Below are 19416 nucleotides of genomic sequence, written 5' to 3'. Positions count from 1 at the left end.
TTTTAAAATAACACCTCAAAACAAATTTTGGAGCAGGATAGCCAACAAAAGGTCAGGGTGAAAGAATTTTCCAACCCAAGACAAGGTCTGTCTCAGCAGGGGTGAGTTAAGCATAGTCCAATGCAGCAGGCCTGGGGAGAAATGAATCAGGAACACTGGAAACTATAAACCTACAGATGGTAAAGGGTTGGACAACTGGTAAGAAAAAGATTAAAGGGGGGACGCCAGGTAGCACAGCAAGTAAGTGCACCGGCTCCAGTGTTGGAATGACCTGGAGATCGAATCCCGGGCTCAGACACTTAGCACCCACCCAGAAACACCTGGCCTTGTAACCTTGAGAAAGTTACTTAACCCCAATTGCTTAGGGGCGGCCAGGTGGCTCAGTGAGTAAGAGCACCGGCTCCAGTGTCAGGATGACCTGGATCAAATCCGGGCTCAGATACTCAGCACCACACCCAGAAGTAACTGGCCATGTAACCTTGATCAAGTTACTTAACCCCGATTGCTTTAAAAAAAAAAAAAAAAGAATAAAGGGGACCCCTTTGCTGGCATTGTGAGCAGGGCTTCGTTGCACTGCACATACATGATTCCAGGGTGGGGGGTCCAGTGAAAGAAGAAGCACTAGCAAGGTCAGGGAGCCTAATCACAATTTCAAGGTGGAAAAAAGTGCTTGTGCTGTCTCAGAGCAGAGCACTGGGCAGGAGAACAGTGACCAACACCTCGCTCTCCTTAGACCATACCATCTTGGAAGAACTGAAAACTTAGAGGCAGCCTCTCATACCCCTTCCACCAAAGGAGCAGAGACCAACTTTAACATAAAGTTAAAAGTCAAGAAACAGGCTTGGAAACTGAGCAAACAAAAACAAAAACAAAAAAATTCTAAGTATAAAAAGTTATTACAGTGACAAGGAAGACTAAAATACAAACTCAGGAACCAATGAAATCAAAGCAGCTACATGAAAAACCTCAAAGGGAAATATGACTAGGTCTCAGGATTAAAAAGAACTCCTTAAAGAACTTAAAATTTTTTTTAAAACCAAATAAGACAGGAAGAAAAAAAAATGGAAAAAGAAATGAGACTGATGCAAACAAACCATGAAAAAGGAGTCAACAGGTTGGTAAAGGAGGTACAAAAAAATTACTGAAGAAAATAACACTATAAAAAACTGAATAGGCCAAATGATAAAAGATGTACAAAAATTCACTATAGAAAAGAATTTCTTAAAAAGTAGAATTAGTGAAACGGAAAAGAAGGAACAGAAGTTCTCTGAAGAAAATAAGGAGTTTTCATTGTGGGATCTCTTTTAGTAGATGATCAGTGGATTCTTTCAATTTCTCTTTGACCCTCTGGTTTTAGGATACCAAACCAGTTTTCCTTGGTAACAAAAGATAAATGCCCAGGCTCTTCTTTTGATCATGGCCTTGAGGCAGTGGAGGGCAGAAGGGGCTTGGCATGCTATGGGCCATGGGGTCACAAACAATCAGATGAGACTGATCAATTAAAGAACAACAAAAACAATCATGATCTCAGACAAAGCAAAAGCAAAAACTGCTCTTATTAAAAGAGATAAATAGGATGATTTCAGAAAAACCTAGATCAAATCTTTTCACATAAAATCAGATCTGAACTGGGAAAATACTGTTCATGAGTAAGCTCAGTCAATAACAAAAATTAAAATTATATCTAAATTAACTTATTTATTCAATGCCATATTAAACTATCAAAATACTATTTTATAGAGCTAGAAAAAAATAATTCACCTGTAAGACAAAAAGTCAAGACTATCAAGGGAATTAATGGAAAACAAAAACATGGAGTAAAGTGGTTTGGCCATACCAGATCTCAAACTATACTACAAAGCAGTAGTCATCAAAACAACCTGGTACTAGCCAAGAAATAGAATGGTGGATTAGTGGAATAGACTGTATAAACAAAACACAGTAGTAAATGACCATGGCAATCTAGTGTTTGAAACGCAAAGATCCAAGCTTTTGGAACAAGAACTCACTATCTGACAAAAATAGCTAGAAAAATTGGAAACTAGGTATAGACCAACATCTTAGACCTTATCTCACAAGATAAGGTCAAAATGGGTACATAATTTAGACATAGAGAATGATACCACAAGCAAATTAGGGGAGTGTGGAATGTTTTAACTGTCAGATCTATGAATATGGAATGTTTTAACTGTCAGATCTATGAATAAGGACAGAATTTATAGCTATGTAAGAAACTGAGAACATTATGGGATATAAAATGGATTATTTTGAATACATTAAATTAAGAAGGTTTTGCACAAACAAAACCAATGTAGCCAATATTAGAATGGAAACAGAAAACTGGAGGGAAAATTTTATAGCAAGCTTCTCTGACAAAGACGTCATTTCTCAACCATAAAGAACTGAGTAAAACTCCTAAGAATACAAGTCATTCTCCAACTGATAGTCAAAGGATATCAACAAGCAAGCTTTCACATGAAGAACTCAAAGCTATCTACAATCATATGAAAAATACTCTAGGGGTGGCTAAGTGTCACAGTGAATAGAGCACGGGCCCTGGAGTCAGGAGGACCTGAGTTCAAATCCGACCTCAGATACTTGACATGAAAACTATCTGTGTGACCTTGGGCAAGTCACTTAACCCCAATTGCCCTCAAGAAAAGAAAAGAGAAAAAATACTCGAAATCATTAAATGATTAGAGAAATGCAAATTTAAACAACTCTAAGATAACATCTCACATCTATCACATTGGCTAATATGACAGAAAAGTAAAATGGCAAATGTCAAAGGGAAATTGATGTCAATGTGGAAAAATAGGGACACTAATGCATGGCTGGTAGAGTTGCGATTTGATCCAACCATTCTGGAAAGCAATTTGGAACTATGCCCAAAGAGCTATAAAACTGTATTTCCATTGACCAAGCAAAATCACTACTAGGTCTGCAGCACAAAGAGATTTAAAATAAATAAAGAAAAAGGAATTATATGTTCAAAAATATTTATAACAGGTCTTTTTATGGTGGCAAAGAACTGGAAATTGAGGGCATGTACATGAACTGGGGAATAGCTGAACAAGTTGTGGTATATGATTGAGATACAATACTATCATGCCATAAGAAATTATGAGCAGGATGCTTTCAGAAAAACCTGGGAAGACTTATGATGCAAAGTGAACAGAACCAGAACACTGTACATAGTAATAGCAATACTATATGATGATCAACTCTGAATGACTTAGCTATTCTCAGCAATACAATGGTAGAAGATAATTCTGAAGGACTTATAATGAAAAATATCATTCATCTCCAAAGAAATAATCACTTTATTTTCTTGGTTTGTTTTTTTTTTTTTGGGGGGGGGATCTGTATTTTCTTTCACAGCATGACTAATATGGAAATGTTTTACATTACTGGACATACGTAACCTACATCAAATTGCTTCCCTTCTCAATGGTGGGGGTAGGGAAGGAAGGTTAAAGAGAGAAACTGAAACTCAAAAGTTAAAAAATGTTAAAAACTGTTTTTACAAGTAATTGAAAAAAATTAAAAAAAAGTCTAGGTAATAAAGGGAGGGTAGAGGGGCCAGCAGCACTGGGGAAGAAGTAGAATAGGAATAGCTATCATGATGAAATTAAAGCATTTCAAAAGAAGAAAGATTCGTGTTACTGACATCAGAAGACATTTAGGCTAACAGGTAACCTGGTCAAGAATCCCTTCTATAGTTAATACTAGTGGTCAATCAACTTAATCACAAAAATTTCCAATTGAGTTGGGGGTCGCTATAGCGCCAGCCCAGGAGTCAGGAAGACCCAAGCTCGGTTCTGGCCTCAGACACTTAACACTCACACACACAAAAAAAAAATAGCCGTGTAACCTTGGGCAAGTTACTTAACCTCAATTGCCCTCCAAAAGGCAAAAAAAAAAAATTCCAATTGTGGACAGTTCTAATACTGAAGTCTCTGAATACAGAAGTGGTAACAAAGATGTACATGATTCAGATAAGAAGATAAGAGTTTAAAGGGAAGGTAACAGGGACAAAGAATGAGGGAAGGGTGCCATAGCTTAGATGGCATAAACTTCAAGAGATTGCTGATTGGTTGGAGTGGTGAAGCAAGAGTTTAGAAGTTAACAGGGAAGAGCAATCAGAGAGAATTCACCTAAAGGCCCAGAGAGATAAAGAATGGGGGAAAGAACAAACCAGCACTAGAAATGATAAAAAAATAGAATCTTCAGGGAAAAGTTAGGTTTCATTTAATAAGTAGTAGTAGAATGAATATAAAATTGAGGCTACAAAAAGAGGCAAAAGATAAGTTTCTGCCCTCAAGGAGCTCACAACCTAATGGGAAAGACAATGTGCAAACAAATCTATGCGAAGAAAGCTATATATACAGGATAAACAGGAAATAGCTAACAGAGGGAAGCCTAGGCACTAGAACTAAGAGGGATTGGGAAAGGTTTCCAGTAAAAAGATGGGATTTTAGTTGGTAATTAAAGGAAGTGAAGGAGATCAGTAGTTGGAGTGGAGGAGGGAGAGTGAGTGTTCCAGGGAAGAGGGACATTCAGAGAGTGCCAGGTGAAGAGAGAGGGAGTCTAGATCAAAAAGTATGTGTCAGGGAAACATGTATGAACACTGGAAAGATAAAAGGGTGCTAGGTTATGAAGGGCTTTGAATGCCTGACAGAACATTTTGTATTTGATCCTGAAGATGATAGGAAGCCACTAGAGTTTATAGAGTAGAGGAGTGAGACAGTCCGACCTGCACTTTAGGAAAATCACTTTGGACTGGAATGGAGTGGGGAAGAGACTTGAGGAAAGGCAGGCTCAGCAAAGGCTATTACAATAATCCAGGCATGAAGTGATGAGGGTCTGCACTAGGATGGTGCAGGTGGAAGTGGAGAAGGGGCATATCTGAAAGACGTTGTTGAGGTGGAATCAGCAAGACTCAGCAACAATTTTGGACGTATGGGGTGAGAGATAATGAGAAGTCCAAGATGATTCCTAGGTTTCAAGCCTGAGGGAGGGACTGGGGAAATGGTGTTGCCCTCTACAGTAATAGGGATAATGAGTTCTGTTTTGGGAAAGTTGAGTTTAAGACAAGACGTCAATCGGACATCTAGTTTAAGATGTCTAAATGGCAATTGGAAAAGTGAAACTGGAGGCCAGCAGAAATGTTGAAGCCTGGGATAGGTAGATTTGAGAATCTTCAGCATAAGAGTTGGTAATTGAATCCAAGGGAGCTGATGAGATCACCAAATGAAATAGTACAAATGGAGAAGAGAAAAGGGCCCACCATAGAATCTTGAGGGACACCTACATTTAGAGGAAGTGATATGGATGAGGATCCAGAAAAGAAGACTGAAAAAAAAAAAAGGAAAGGTAAGAGAACCAGAAGAGAGTGGTATATAGAAAAGCTAAAGAAAAGAGAGTATCAAGGAGGACAAGATGATCGACAGTGTAAAGCAGCAAAGTGGCTGAACAGAATGAGGACTGAGAAAAAGCCATTGGATTTGCCTACTAAGTTAATACTTCCCTTTCTTGATTTTCTCCTTTGCATGGTCTCTCCATCATTAAGACTCATTAAGCTCTCCTTGAGAGGAACTGTTTTTGCCCTTTTTTGTATCCCCAGAGCTTAACTCTGTGCCTAGCACAAGCTTGGAGATTTGACACTCCTCCTTCCCTCTAATCTATCCTGAATACTTCCATATTAATGTTCCTAAAATACTACTTGGTCATCACTTACCCTAGTTAAAAATTTTCAAAGTTCTACAAAATAAAATCCAAACTCTTCAGCATCTAAGGGCCTTCACCATTTTGCTTTATACCATTTGTCCCTACTATGCCTCAAAACAAATATACTCGTCTTCACAGGAGGGCACCTATCTTCATTAGCCCAAAGAAACAATACATACTCATTCCTACCTTCTCCACCCTAATATAACAGCAAATATTTATATAGTTCTTACTGTGTACCAGGCACTGTGTTAATCACTTTATAATTATCTCATTTGACTCTCTCAACAACCCTGGGAGGCAGGTATGCTATTATCATTTCCATTTTATAGATGAGGAAACTGAGGCAAATGAAGGCCAAGTGATTTGCCAAGGTTCACACAACTAGTAACTATATGAAGCTGGGTTTGAATATATCTGGAAAATAAACCTGGAAAAATGCCTTCCTCTTTTCCATCTGTGTACAAATTACCATTAATCAAACAGGTACTTAGCACCTTGTTCCAAGTTAATGATTGTGTCAAGTTTAAGACCCAGAACTTGGGAATCCCACAGTGGGATGGACTTGTTGATGTAACAGGAAGGGGCAGAACAAAGAGGAGCTAATACCATATATAAGGACAAGCTCAAGCTGAAAGAGGCCAGAACTTCTGGGAGCAAGCATCTGGAGGCCGGGCTGCTAATGCTGGAGAGAAGAGAACTGAAAACTGAACTGAAAACTGAGAAGAATTGAGAAGAGAAATGAGAACTGAGGACTAAACTGAAAATTGAGAAGAACTGAGAAATGAGGAGAACTGGGAGGAGGCATGTCTGTGGTGCTGGTACTTTGTCTGTCTGTTTTGATGTTACTTTGTCAGATTCGTCTTCTGATAGAGGATGGTGCTGTTGTTACAGAAGCCCTGGGTCCTTGCTGCTGGTTGAGAAGCCCTGAAAGATTTTCTTGTTGTATGTTTGCCAAAATCCTGGAAGAGGGTCTTGCTGACAATTTCAGAGGTCCTGGGACTATACTGATGATTTGTGTTGATTCCTCAGACCTTGTTGTTGGGAATATGTTGATTTCTCAGGCAGAAAGTGAACTGATGAGGATGCCGGCAACGTGCATGCATGTTATTATGGCTTTGTTAAGCTTTGTCTTCCCAGGAACATTAACTACGAAGAACTTGACGTTGATCAGACACTGTGAGCTTCAATACAGAACAGAAACTGCATAAGAAGCTGGGCAAAAGAACTGAGAGCTGTCTGCCTTTGAACCCAGGTGGCAGTTGTATATTCGGGCAGGAGCTGGGACCATGGAAGAGGAACCACAGAAGCTGTGATCCGGCCTAAAGTCAAGATGAAAAGACCTCTCCTTGGGTATTTAATGTAAACTGAAAAAATGATGACTTACTGTGGTCTAGGACTCTGACCTTTATATTTAGATGACTGAATTAAGGACTTCTCCAATAAAAAAGAAGACTTTTTGATTGAAGAGATCAATGTGACCTAGGGGTGGAGGACTTTGACCTTTCTACTTTGTGTCAATTAAGGAGGTTTGCCTCCTTACCGATGATTGAATTAAGGATTTATTAAATGATTGTGTTACTAAATGAATGTTATCTTTGTTTAAAACTATGTGGCCACTTTGGTGAAAACTATGTGGTCATTTTAGTGATAAACTGTTATTATGCCATAACACTGTGAACGCTGTACTTTGATTTCTGTGGATGTTTTGTCTTAGTTTGTTACTGAATAAATAGAGTTCACTATACTGTATAATCAGAACCTTGAAAGCTGTTCACAGCAGCAGTCCTCTGGAAAACTGCTCATGCTTGGCTTTATACCATCTAATTATGTGAATCCCACTTTCCCCAAATATTCCAGTTCACATAGATCTCCCCACTTCTCCAGTCCTGATAGTCTCTAATAGTGGTTTCTAAGTTTTTTTGACCATGCACCTTCAAAATGTGTAGTCTTAATGCAACTTTAAGTTTTAGCAGTTTAAAACTGCACTAAGTTTTAGAACACCCTGCATTGTTTATAAATGATCATATACTCTACTAAAGGAAGCTAGGTGGCAAAGTATCAGGTCTGAAGTCAGAAAAATCCATCTTTCTGAGTCCAGATCTGGCCTTCAGAAACTTACTAGCTGCACAACCCTGGGGCAAGTCACCTAATCCTGTTTGTCTCAGTTCCTCATCTGGAGCAAATCACCTCAGACAAGTAAACCCCAAAATGGGTTCGCTAAGTGTTGGACATGACTAAAATGACTGAACAACACTAATGATTATGTTCATTACAAATTTTGGACAAGTAAATAAATTTAAAAGGATGACATAAAGATGAAATAGCACTTGATTAAGGAGTAAAAAATGAGACAACAAAATATACTGAGTAGGTGAGCAATATGGTGAAAACCTGTTCTTCAAAAAAATCACTGTGTCATTTGTGTGGAGGATAGAATGGAATTCTAGAGACTTGAAGCAAAGAAATAAATTATCAATCAGGCCAGTTAAGAAATGAACTAGGACATACCACCTAGGGGTTACCTGTGTGAATACAGATAGAAGACAGATGTGAGAGACATGGATAACTACTTTTGGGGTATATTAAAGTAGAGATTCTTTTGGTGAAAAGGTTAGACTAGATAGACACTTCCAAGTCTTAAACTGTTATTCTGTAAGATGTGGAGGTAGAATCAACAAGATTTGACAATGGTTGGTCATGTGGACATAGGTGTGAGAAGATGAGGAGTCAAAGACAACCAAAGAAGCTACAAAAACTTGGGTGATTAGAAAGATGATGGTACCCTTGATAACAATGAGAAAGTCTGATGGATGAGAGGGTTTGGAGAGAAAAACAGAATACTTGGGATACAAATTATAACCCACCCCTGCTCATTCTGTGTGACTTATTCTGTACCACCCAAACTGTTAAAATGAAATGCTGTTCTTATTCACTATTTACTGTCCCTAGGTACATAGCCTACTGTCTCCAAGAGATGCCTGCTGCAACCAGAGCATTAGGAAGTCTGAGAGCCAAGGGTATATGAAGCTGTTTTGAGGGTGGTTTGTTGACTTCTCATCTTTCTTTTCATCAAGTAGAGGTTAGGATCTCTAAGCCTCTATCATCCCCTAGGAGGACAAATGTCCCCATTATGGAAACCAATGGTCACTTCAGCATTTAATTACAAAATCATAAACCTTCACAACTTCACTATTTCAGGTATGTTAATGTCTGTTTGATTGAACTCTTTGAATTCAATACTGTATCTGCTGCTACTCACACAGCAGTAATATTAACAGATAATACTGTTCTATCACTTTAATGTTCACTAAACTTTCCTCACAGCAATCCAGTGAATGAATGAAAAAAGCATTTATCAAGCCCTTACAAAGGCTAAGCACTGGGGATACAATGAGAAAAAAATCAAGCCAGTTCCTGCTCTCAAGAAGCTTCACAATCTGATTTGGTAAAACAACACATAAAATAAAGTTAAACTGCAAAGGATATAGAAAGGTCCCAGGAGTCCTTAAGGGTACAGGAGGGATATTGAGGTCCAGGGTTCCTTAAGCCACATTAGGTGTCCTGACCCCATAGAGGGTTGAAATGCACAGTTTAAGATGTGCTGAAGGGGTATAGAGCAGGAAAAAAGTCTAAAAAGCACTGGGTTAGATGATAGAGGAAAGAGTATGGGGGCAGAGGTGGGCAAGAATGAAGATAACAGCACCTACCTCTCAAAGTTGTTGTGAGATTATTTTTGTAAAGTACTTTTTAAACCTTAAAGAGCTATATAAATGCTATCATCATCATCATCATCATCATCATCATCATCATCATCATGTCCTAGAGGCAAGGCAGATGGTAAGGACTTAAGGATCTTGGGCCACAGGGCAGATGTTAAGTTTTGATGGCCTCTCTATCTCACTGAAAGAAATCAAGTTGGTGACTCCTATCTCACACAAGTCATGTCAACAGTCAAAGCAGGTTAGATGGGTTCTGGGTGGTTTAGTCCATGGAGAGGTCATTAAGATAGTAAAGGATTTACCTCCTACCTCCATGTAGTCCATCCTTCCTTCTAATAGAAAGCACTGATTTAGTAATCAACCTAGACCGGGGGTGGGGAACCTTCGGCCTCAAGGCCACATATGGCCCCTCTAGGCCCTCAAGTTTGACCCTTTGACTGAATCCAAATTTCACAGAACAAATCCCCTTAACAAAAGGATTTTTTTCTGTAAAACTTGAAAAGTTTCAGTCAAAAGACCACACCCAAGGACCTAGAAGGCCTAAGTTCTAGACCTAGCTTCTAATTCAGTCTGCTCATCAGTTATGTGACCCTGAGCAAGTGACTTAAGCTATGTGAGCCTGGAAATATTCATGCTAGGGGTGGCTAGGTGGCACAGTGAATAGAGCACTGGCCCTGGAGTCAGGAGGAGCTGAGTTCATAGCCAGCATCAGACACTTAACTTATTGGCCATGTGACCTTAGCCAAGTCACTTAATCCCAATTGCCCTGCCTTCCCCCCTGCAAAAAAAAAGGCAAAAAGAAATATGCATGCTAGATATACTTATGATAGACAGTAAAACAATAGCTAAATCAACAATTGGATTTTTCTTCCACTGCATAAATCTGCAATGAGTTTAACATGGTTCATGACAGTAGAACATAAACTTGCTGAAAACCCAGATTATTTTTTTCTTTTTTTTACCCCCAGCACCTTAGGCATAGTACCTTGAAAATGCTAACACTTGAGGGGGAGAAAATGTACTGAAATCCACATTGCTTTCTCATTATTTCTTATTTCTTCCACAATAGGGGGACAAAGTGGTAAGACAAGGAAATCACCAACCTACATCTTCAAAAGGAATAGGTCATATAAACATGATTTGAAAAGTTTCTAAGAAACCAGTTCAGAATTCTTTTTAGTAGTCTTCTATCACCACGGCTGGTGAGAACTACGGATTGGGTCCACAAAATCAGTGATATAATGGCCAATAATAATTTTCTTAGAAAGTGTATCATATTTCTTCTTTCATACTACCATTTCAGTACATACTGGTTCATTTTTAACCTAGCTACTACTCTCAATATATTGCCATTCTATCTTTTAAGTCCATCATAATGAAACATTATGTGATTAACAAAACAGAAGAGAAAGCATTTAGGTAACTGACAGAGACATTAATAAGAGGCTATACTTAAGCCTAGACACCCTTTCCCGTTAGAACAAATAGCCAGTTAGTAAAACAGCATAGGTCAATTATACTAAAAATATGATACTAACACCTTGTTCCACAAACATTTCTCACATAATTATTACAAGCAGAAGGGGGGAGAAAAAACATGATATTGGGTTGTTTTTCCAACAGAAATAAACTTTTTTGATTATTAAAACCTTACCTATATTCCATCTGAACACACAAGAATGCCACTCTTTTATAACAGGAAGTCAGGCATAAACCCCAAATGTAGTATTCTTTTTTTTTTTTAAAGCAATCGGGGTTAAGTAACTTGCTCAAGGTTACACGGCCAGGTGTTTCTGGGTGGGTGCTAAGTGTCTGAGCCCAGATATGATCCCCAGGTCATCCTGACACTGGAGCCGGTGCTCTTACTCACTGTGCTACCTGGCTGCGCCCCCCCCCCCCGAAATATAGTACTTTCCAATTAATTCAAACTTCTTTTTTATAACTTCTTGAAACAGAATTAAGAACCTTTAACTTTGTCAAAGGCAGTATTTTAATAAAAAATTTCAATCACCTTTGCTTGTGAATTTTAGACTAAAACTTCTATGTTGGTTGATTTTTAAATTGAAGTTGGGGGGAAAAGGAACTAAACTTTAGTTTTTGTGGAAAATAATCCAACACTCTAGTGCTCGGACACCTCCAATGGCTTCCCTTCTCCCTAACAAATAAATAGTTAAAATCCTGTTGTTCAAGGTCCTTTTTTATACCTTATGTACGCTGAAGACAAATTGCCTATTCATACAATCTTACTTCCCTTCATATATTGCCCTACTCCTAGAATGCCCTTCTCACCTTATCCATGGTAAAACTGTTAAGATCCTACTAATCCTTCAAGGTTCAGGTCAAATATCACCTCCTCCAAGAAGCCAAGCTTTTCCTGATTCATACCGCTCTAAGCCTTGATTCTCAACCCAAAGAGACTTTCTCTTTTTAAAGAGAGTTCTCTTAGGAACTTATCACAATTTTAATTTGTATGAATCTTTTTTCTCCTTTCTTAATCAGAATGAATTTCTTAATAGTAGGGACAATGTTTGGTTGTTGTTTTCTCTTCTGTTTTGTTAATCACCAACCCCCAGAATACAGCACAGTGCTTAATAAATATTGCTGAATAAATTTTACTCCAAGCTTAAAGAAAAGGCAAGAAGTTTATAAAGGCTCAAGTAGTATGTCCAGCTTCAGTTTCTGAGAATATCTTTAGATAAATAAGGACCACTACAGAATAAGAAGTTCTAAATGTGAATCTGCTAAGAATTAATTGGGTGAGGGCATTTCAGACAATTGTTTTAAAGGTCCAACTGCCATAAAAGTTATCAACCTGAAACTACTAATAAATATTACATTGATAGTTAAAAATCTAACTATACAAATGGCATACAATATTTAGATACCTAACAGAATGTTAGCTCTGGAAGAATTTGGACCACCCTGGCTTATTTATTTGAATATTCATTCAACAAAATATTCATTGTGTACCTATGTGGGATGCAGTGAACAATGCACATTGTCCAAAAGCATCAGGATGTAATAAGGAATACATACTATCCCTGTCATAGAGTAGATGATTTTATAAACAAGGAAACTGCCATTAAGGTCACAATGCAAGTTAGTGCCAGAACCAGACTGCTAATCAAAGTCTTCTGATCCAGTACCAAATATTTAATAGGCGAAAAAACATTTTAGTATATAATAGAGAGAAAATTCTTTCCGACTTCTTATATTGTAACAAATATTTTAAGATTGGCTTAGTGATACTGAATATAAATTATGACTTTTTAAAAGACATTGTGATCCTTTTTTATGTCTGTCTATAAGGACAAGGGTCAGAACAGAATAAGTAACCAGCTACACAAATCAGGAATATGTAACTCAAGAATTCTTCACTTGTGCATTCCACTTCCAAGATAAAAGGGAATTCCAGTTCAATCAGCAGTCTTGAGTTTTTTCATATTGTTTGGATTTGTTATTGGCTTTGGGAGTGGAGTATGGAGGTAGAGGATAGTATACAGGTAAAACTGCAGCAAATCTTTCAACTTCAGAGAGGAGGAAAGGTAATAATTACAATTTTCACAAGGGAGAACTATTTGTTCTTGATATATCACTAAGATTTACAAAGTACTTTATATACATCATCTCATTGGAGCCTCACAACCTTACAAAGATGTTAAAGGGTCTTTTTCCCCCCAGGAAAAAAATGTAAGACACTTTTAAATTTAATCTGCATTATTAACATTTTCTCTGTTGCTTTCACAAATATACATAAACATCAGTTTATATGAAACTATGTAAACACAAATATATACATGCATACATATATGAGAGGCATAATGGATAGAAAGCTTGCCTCAGAAGCAGGAGAGCTGGGTTCAAATATAGCCTCTAACACATACTGGTTGTATGATCCTAGGAAGGTCACTGAACAACAGTTGTCTTGCCTGAACATGCCCAAAAGAACTTCCCTGAACTCCCTGAGCATCAATTCCATTGTGTTTCGGGAACCCTCTATGGCCTTGAACAACTCCTCCTTACCTCCACTCCCATGTTTCCAGCTACACAGAGTTGCCTGATACAGCAGGACAACTCCAACTTGAGGCTGAACCCTTTTGAACAATGATAACCTATCTGAATTCATTCCTCAATTATTAACATACTACTATTCCAGAATTCCTTCCCAATTCTGATGATTCTAAACCTCTGGTTGCCATTGTTCAAATACTGTTCTGGGTCCATTGACTACTCTCTTATTCTCATCCCTGTCAACCTATCCTCACCAGAGTCTCTCTCTAAATCTATCCACCCCTTCACAGTAATGCTTGCTCCCAGAGGTAACAAACTAGCTTTCATTGTTACACCTTTTTTGGTGCCTCCATCTTCTTGTACTCACTGAGACCTGGTTCTCTGCTGATGATATAGCTTACCTAGCCTGTTTCAGCACTGATCATACTTCACTCCTACTGTGACTCCCTGGTCATGGTGAGTGAACTGGAATATTCCTTGCTCCCCAAGCTTACTCTATTACCATCACTCACTAAAATATTCCCCTCGAGGTTATTCACACAATCCATACCTACCAACCAATCAAAATTCTGGCCACTGTTATCTACAGACCTCCAGGATACTTCCTGCTTTCCTCAATTAGTTGAATACGTGGCTCTTTTACTCTCATCTCCTACCCTCATAAAAGGGGCTTTATTATATTTATTGATACTCCCTAAAATACTCAAACTTCCCAGTTGCTGAATTGCTCATTTACTATAACCTCCTTTGTCCACCACACCTCAACTACACACAGAGGATCTTGCCATCACCCAAAAGTGTTCCATCTTTACATTCATGAACTCTAAAATTCCTTCATCTATTCTCTGATGTCATTTTCAACTCTCTGCCTACAAGGCCAAATGTTGTTTCTTTGTCCTTACTTTTAATTCCAATCTCTCAGTTCTTTCCAGGCCATCAAAATGCTACAGATCCTAATTCCATTTTTGTATAGGAGGAAATGGAAGATCAGAGAGGATAAGTGACTTCTCCATGGTTATAAAGCTACTAAGCATCAGAATAGGGACTCTTACTACCAACATCTTTTCTGTCTCCAAGTCCTGCATTTTATTTACTAGGTGATAAAATGGATAGAGAGCCCTAGGCCTAGCACCAAGAAGACCTGAGTCCATATCCTATAACAGGCACTTTACTATTGTTGACCCTGGCAAGTCACTTAACCTCTATCTGCCTTAGTTTCCTCATCTGTAAAATGGGAATAATAATATCTACCTCAGAGTTTGGTTGTGAGGATCAAATGATTTAATTCCAAATGATTTAACATATGTAAAAAAGCACTTTGCAAATCTTTAAGAGCCATATAAATATTAGCTATTATTATTAGAGATCACAAGTCATACCACAACTGCCTCCAAATAGATTATAAAGTTCCCATGTATTGCTTTTCTGACAAATTATCTCATGAAGAGACAGCCAAGTAATCTTGTGCCATTATAAAAATTATAGACTCTCAAAGCTGAAATGGAACATCACATGTTATTTAGTACATCCCCCTGCCTCCAGCCAGAAATGCAGCAAAGCTCTCCCCCAAAGAGATGGGCTTAGAGTTTATTTTTAATGATCACTCCTTTCTATGAACCTTCTCTTCTTTCCCCAACTCCACCTCCCTTCTTTTTTTTTTTAAAGCAATTGGGGTTAAGTAACTTGCTCAAGGTTACACGGCCAGTTATTATTTCTGGGTGTGGTGCTGAGTATCTGAGCCCGGATTTGATCCAGGTCATCCCGACACTGGAGCCAGTGCTCTTACTCGCTGAGCCACCTGGCCGCCCCTAAGCAATTGGGGTTAAGTAACTTGCTCAAGGTTACACGGCCAGGTGTTTCTGGGTGGGTGCTAAGTGTCTGAGCCCGGGATTCGATCTCCAGGTCTTCTCAACACTGGAGCCGGTGCACTTACTCGCTGTGCTACCTGGCCACCCCCTCCACCTCTCTTCTGCTGATAATCTCACCTAATCTGCTATGAGCTCCCTGAAATCTCCACACTTAAAACCTCTCAGTCTTGAACCACTTTTATCCTACTTCCTTAGGTCTTTAAAGAAAGGAGTAGTAAACCTCGGCAAAGTTGGAGGACCCTCTATCTTTGGGACACTTGGATCCCATCCCCTCCCAGTTCTTTAGGAACTTTGCTTCATCACTCATTTCTTCCTTCTATCTCTCAAATCTTCATTCTCCCTATCTCTCCTACTTCTTTTCCTTCTATTTACAAAGACATGTCTTCCCGCCTCCACCTCTTTAAAAAAAAGTGCTCTCCTCATCCTTCTCATCCCCTTTGAGCTATCTTCCAATATCTCATGATTTAAATTTAAAAAAAAAAAAAGGGTGTATATTCCTACTGATTCATTGCATCCACTTCCCTAGCACTCTGCAATCTGGCTTCTGTATACCTATCTCTTTACTAAAACTAGTCTCTCCAAGGTCACCAATGAACTCTTCTAACTTCCAAATCCAATGACTCTTTCTCAATTGTCATTCTCTTTAATCATTTCAGCAGCTTTCAAGCTGATGTCCCCTCTCCCTTTGGCAAGTCCTGAAGGCTCTCGACCTCCACTTTTCAATCTACCTTTCCAGCATTATTTCAACATTATTCCCCTTCTTCACATACTCTATATTCCAAACAAACTGAACGACTAATGTGATCTCACTCAAGCTCTAAATCTACTATTTTAAGTATTACTATTATTATCATACTGGACTCTCCTATGAGTATCTATACAAACCATTTCCCATACCTAAAATATTCATATTTCAAAACTCTTAATATTCAAGTTACCTTATTTCCTTCGTGGCCTTACGGGGCCATCACCTCCATAAAGCTTTCATGACTACAGCTAAAAGTGATCTCTTTCCCTAAAAAAAAAAGTTTTTATATCATTTCATCTGGATCTTTCCTTTCACCTTTAATCACACTCTATCCTGCACCACACTTCTGTATACATGTCTTATTCCCATAAATTGTCCCATCCCACCCACACTATTTAACAGAATGTACTTCATTTTCCATCTCTCTGAATAATTCCTTGCAACATACTTTGATATTTTAGTGAACCCATGACCCACAATCCATCCATGTTTTCCCAGACTATGATGTTCTTACTCAAGTCTTTTCCAGAAAAGATCTTACCAACAGATTAGATGTTATTCTCTGGGTTTTGGGTGGTGGGTTTATTTTTTATTCCATGTATGCCTGTGAAGCATAACCATGTATATTCAATTTCTATCTCTCAAGAGCCAACAGAGCTACCTCCTTTTCTTATCACACATATTCTTTATATCTTATGATATCTCTAGCAAAATCATCCTGGTAATATGCTGTAATCTTATACCCACCAAATTATCCTTCCATTGCCCTCTGGGTCATCTGCAGTTTTGATTCTTCTACAATTAGTCTGAGAATATCAAACCCAGTGGTCATTGAAGAAATTGGCTTAGCTGGGGTGGCTAGGTGGCACAGTGAATAGAGAGCACTGTCTCTATGAGTCAGGAGGACCTGAGATCAAATCAGACACAAGAAACAAAAACTTGCCAAGTGACCTTGGGCAAGTCACTTAACCCCAATTGCCCCCCAAAAGACAAAAAAAAATTGGCTTAGACATCCACACTTGAAAAACAAAGTGAAGAATGGATTATTGCCCATATTATAATATGCACCAGGACAGTTAGTCCATCGGTACATACTACATCTTTGAAAGATGCTAAGCTGAATTTTATGTACTTATAATGACCAAATTTGGCCCCAGAAAAGATGAGAATTTGTACCTTCCTTTTTGGCAAAGTTGGATGCCTAAGGATATGAAATATTGCATATACTATTAGACTTGGTTTATGTGTTGTTGGTTGGATTTGCCAAAATGCCTTTTTTTTCAAACAAAAGATTATTCCATAGGTAGGAAGGAGAGGGGTATGAGAAAGGGAAGGGTCTATTAAAATAAGGTCTATTTAAAAATGACATAAAAACAAAAGATTAATAAAATTAAATTTTTCCTTAAAGAAAAGAAAAAAAAATACTGTAGACAACAAACAGGAGGAAATTGGGCTAAATAAAATTTGGAGGATATAAGTACCTCATTATAGTGCTAAATTTTTGTTGTTGCTTTTTGGAAGGGAGAATGCAGCAGGGCAATTGGGGTTAAGTGACTTGGCCAAGGTCACACAGCTAGTAAGTGTTAAGTGTCTGAGGCTGAATTTGAACTCAGGTCTTCCTGAGTGCTCTATTCACCGTGCCACCTAGCCACCCCAAGTGCTAAACTTAAAGTCGGAAAATCTGAGGTCAATAATCAACCTCAAATACTAGCAATGGGCAATTAATTTAACTTTCCTGAAATTCGGTTTTTTAATCTGCACAATGGGGATAATACCTAAAGTTATTCAAAGGAGTGTTAAAAGGAACAAATCACAATGTATAAGGATTCTGTAAGCCTTTAAACACTATCTGTCAGTCAATAATAATAATAAATTGAGCAGCATTTAATTATCACATGCAGCTTACTACCAAAAAAAAAAAAAAAGGCAACGGCAATTTTATCCCTTTATGAATCAGGGATAAAACAAAAACCAAAACCTTGATTTTGGAAGAAAAGGTGCCTCTACATAAAAAGCACTCATTTCTGTTTGTTCAATTTGCTGCATCTCCAAAGGATATTCTACCATCTTTCAATAAACCTGATACAAGGTTTAACAACTCCTCTTCTTAACCTACAAATGATCCCAATCAGTAAGTTAGAACAGATATATTGTGTAGCTAAGTTTTGTTTTGTTTTTAAAAGTAACAACTGAAAAAAGTCTTTTGGACTGAAAAGAGACTAGCCTGGAAGACTGGAAGACTATATGGCAATTAAAAATCTGTAACAAATAGTCCACTGGTCATAGTAAGTCTACTTCAGATCCTGAAACTATGTGTCCTTGGCCAATTCATTTCACTTTTCTTTATGTCTATTTGATGTTTTGCAATGAGAGGAGGTGGCTCCTCCAGCTATGATATTCTAAGATTTTAAATAAATGACCAATATATCAGTCTTCAATATATCAGTCTTCTCATGCCTATCACTACCAGAAGGTGTCACTGTATGAATCAGCTCTTAAGGGAATGGAAATAAAATACTGGGGGGGGGGGGGAAAGAGAAGGCTGAGGAGAACCTTAGGGAGTTGAGAAAAAAAAAATAAAATTTACAATCCTCAAGTAACTCACACTTTGATATAAAAAGGCTCAAAGGATAAAGCATCACCTTATCCTATTTAGGACTGGACCACAAGCTTTATTAACAAAATTCAAGATTCCTAAAATCCTTCAGTAAAACTTTCCGTGGTGCTAATTTAAAATAACATCTCAAAAGATTACTTAAAGAAAACCATTTACCAAACCTTGTTTTTTCAAAAATAATAATACTAAGGTCCTTCCCCTTCCTTTAAAGGATGAAATGACCAACTCAAAATTCTCAAGATAATCCCTTAAGGAGCCCAGATGCTACTGGGTGAGAATGGTCTAGTCACAGCTGCTGACCCATTACAGGTAAAGGAAAAAAATCAATAAAGATCAAAATGAAGAATGAAGGGGTAGAACCCTGAAAACCGGCATAGAAAACATAAGGAAGTTTAAGGGAGAGGAAGAGAGAATAAAGAGGGAGGAGAGAGGGGAAGAGAGAGAAAAGGGGAGACAGAGTAGGGAGGGGGAGAGAGAGAAAGGAGGGAGAGAAGGGGAGAAGGAAGAGAGAGAGGGACAGAAAGAGAGTGGAAGAGGCAGGGAGAGAAAAGAGAACAGAGAAAGGGGGAGTGGGAAAGAGGGAGAGAGGAGAGGGGGAGAGGAAGGGAGGAAGGAGGGAGGAAGGGAGGAAGGAGGGAGGGAGAGAGGGAGAGAGGGAGGGAGAGAGAGAGAGAGAGAGAAAGAGAGAGAGAGAGAGAGAGAGAGAGAGAGAGAGAGAGA

General features: G+C 38.4%; 1 protein-coding gene across 10 annotated transcripts in view; it reads right to left on the bottom strand.

The window, feature by feature from the left end:
• The window catches only part of GATAD2A (GATA zinc finger domain containing 2A), a 234882-nt gene that overhangs the window by 190513 nt on the left and 24953 nt on the right, over positions 1-19416 (bottom strand). The window contains exon 2 of one of the 10 annotated variants that reach the window (XM_069086913.1): positions 16270-16346. The exons of the other annotated variants lie outside the window; for them this stretch is intronic. The gene's annotated coding sequence lies outside the window, so the exon portion shown is untranslated. The remainder of the gene's footprint in view (positions 1-16269; positions 16347-19416) is intronic. 10 annotated transcript variants of the gene reach the window in all.

The sequence above is a fragment of the Petaurus breviceps genome, unplaced genomic scaffold (genome assembly GCF_028583685.1).
Source record: "Petaurus breviceps papuanus isolate PSGF00001 unplaced genomic scaffold, PetGlider_PUasm1.0 180, whole genome shotgun sequence".
In the NCBI taxonomy this organism is placed as follows: Eukaryota; Metazoa; Chordata; class Mammalia; order Diprotodontia; family Petauridae; genus Petaurus; species Petaurus breviceps.
This window is presented reverse-complemented; position numbering and strand designations above follow the sequence as displayed.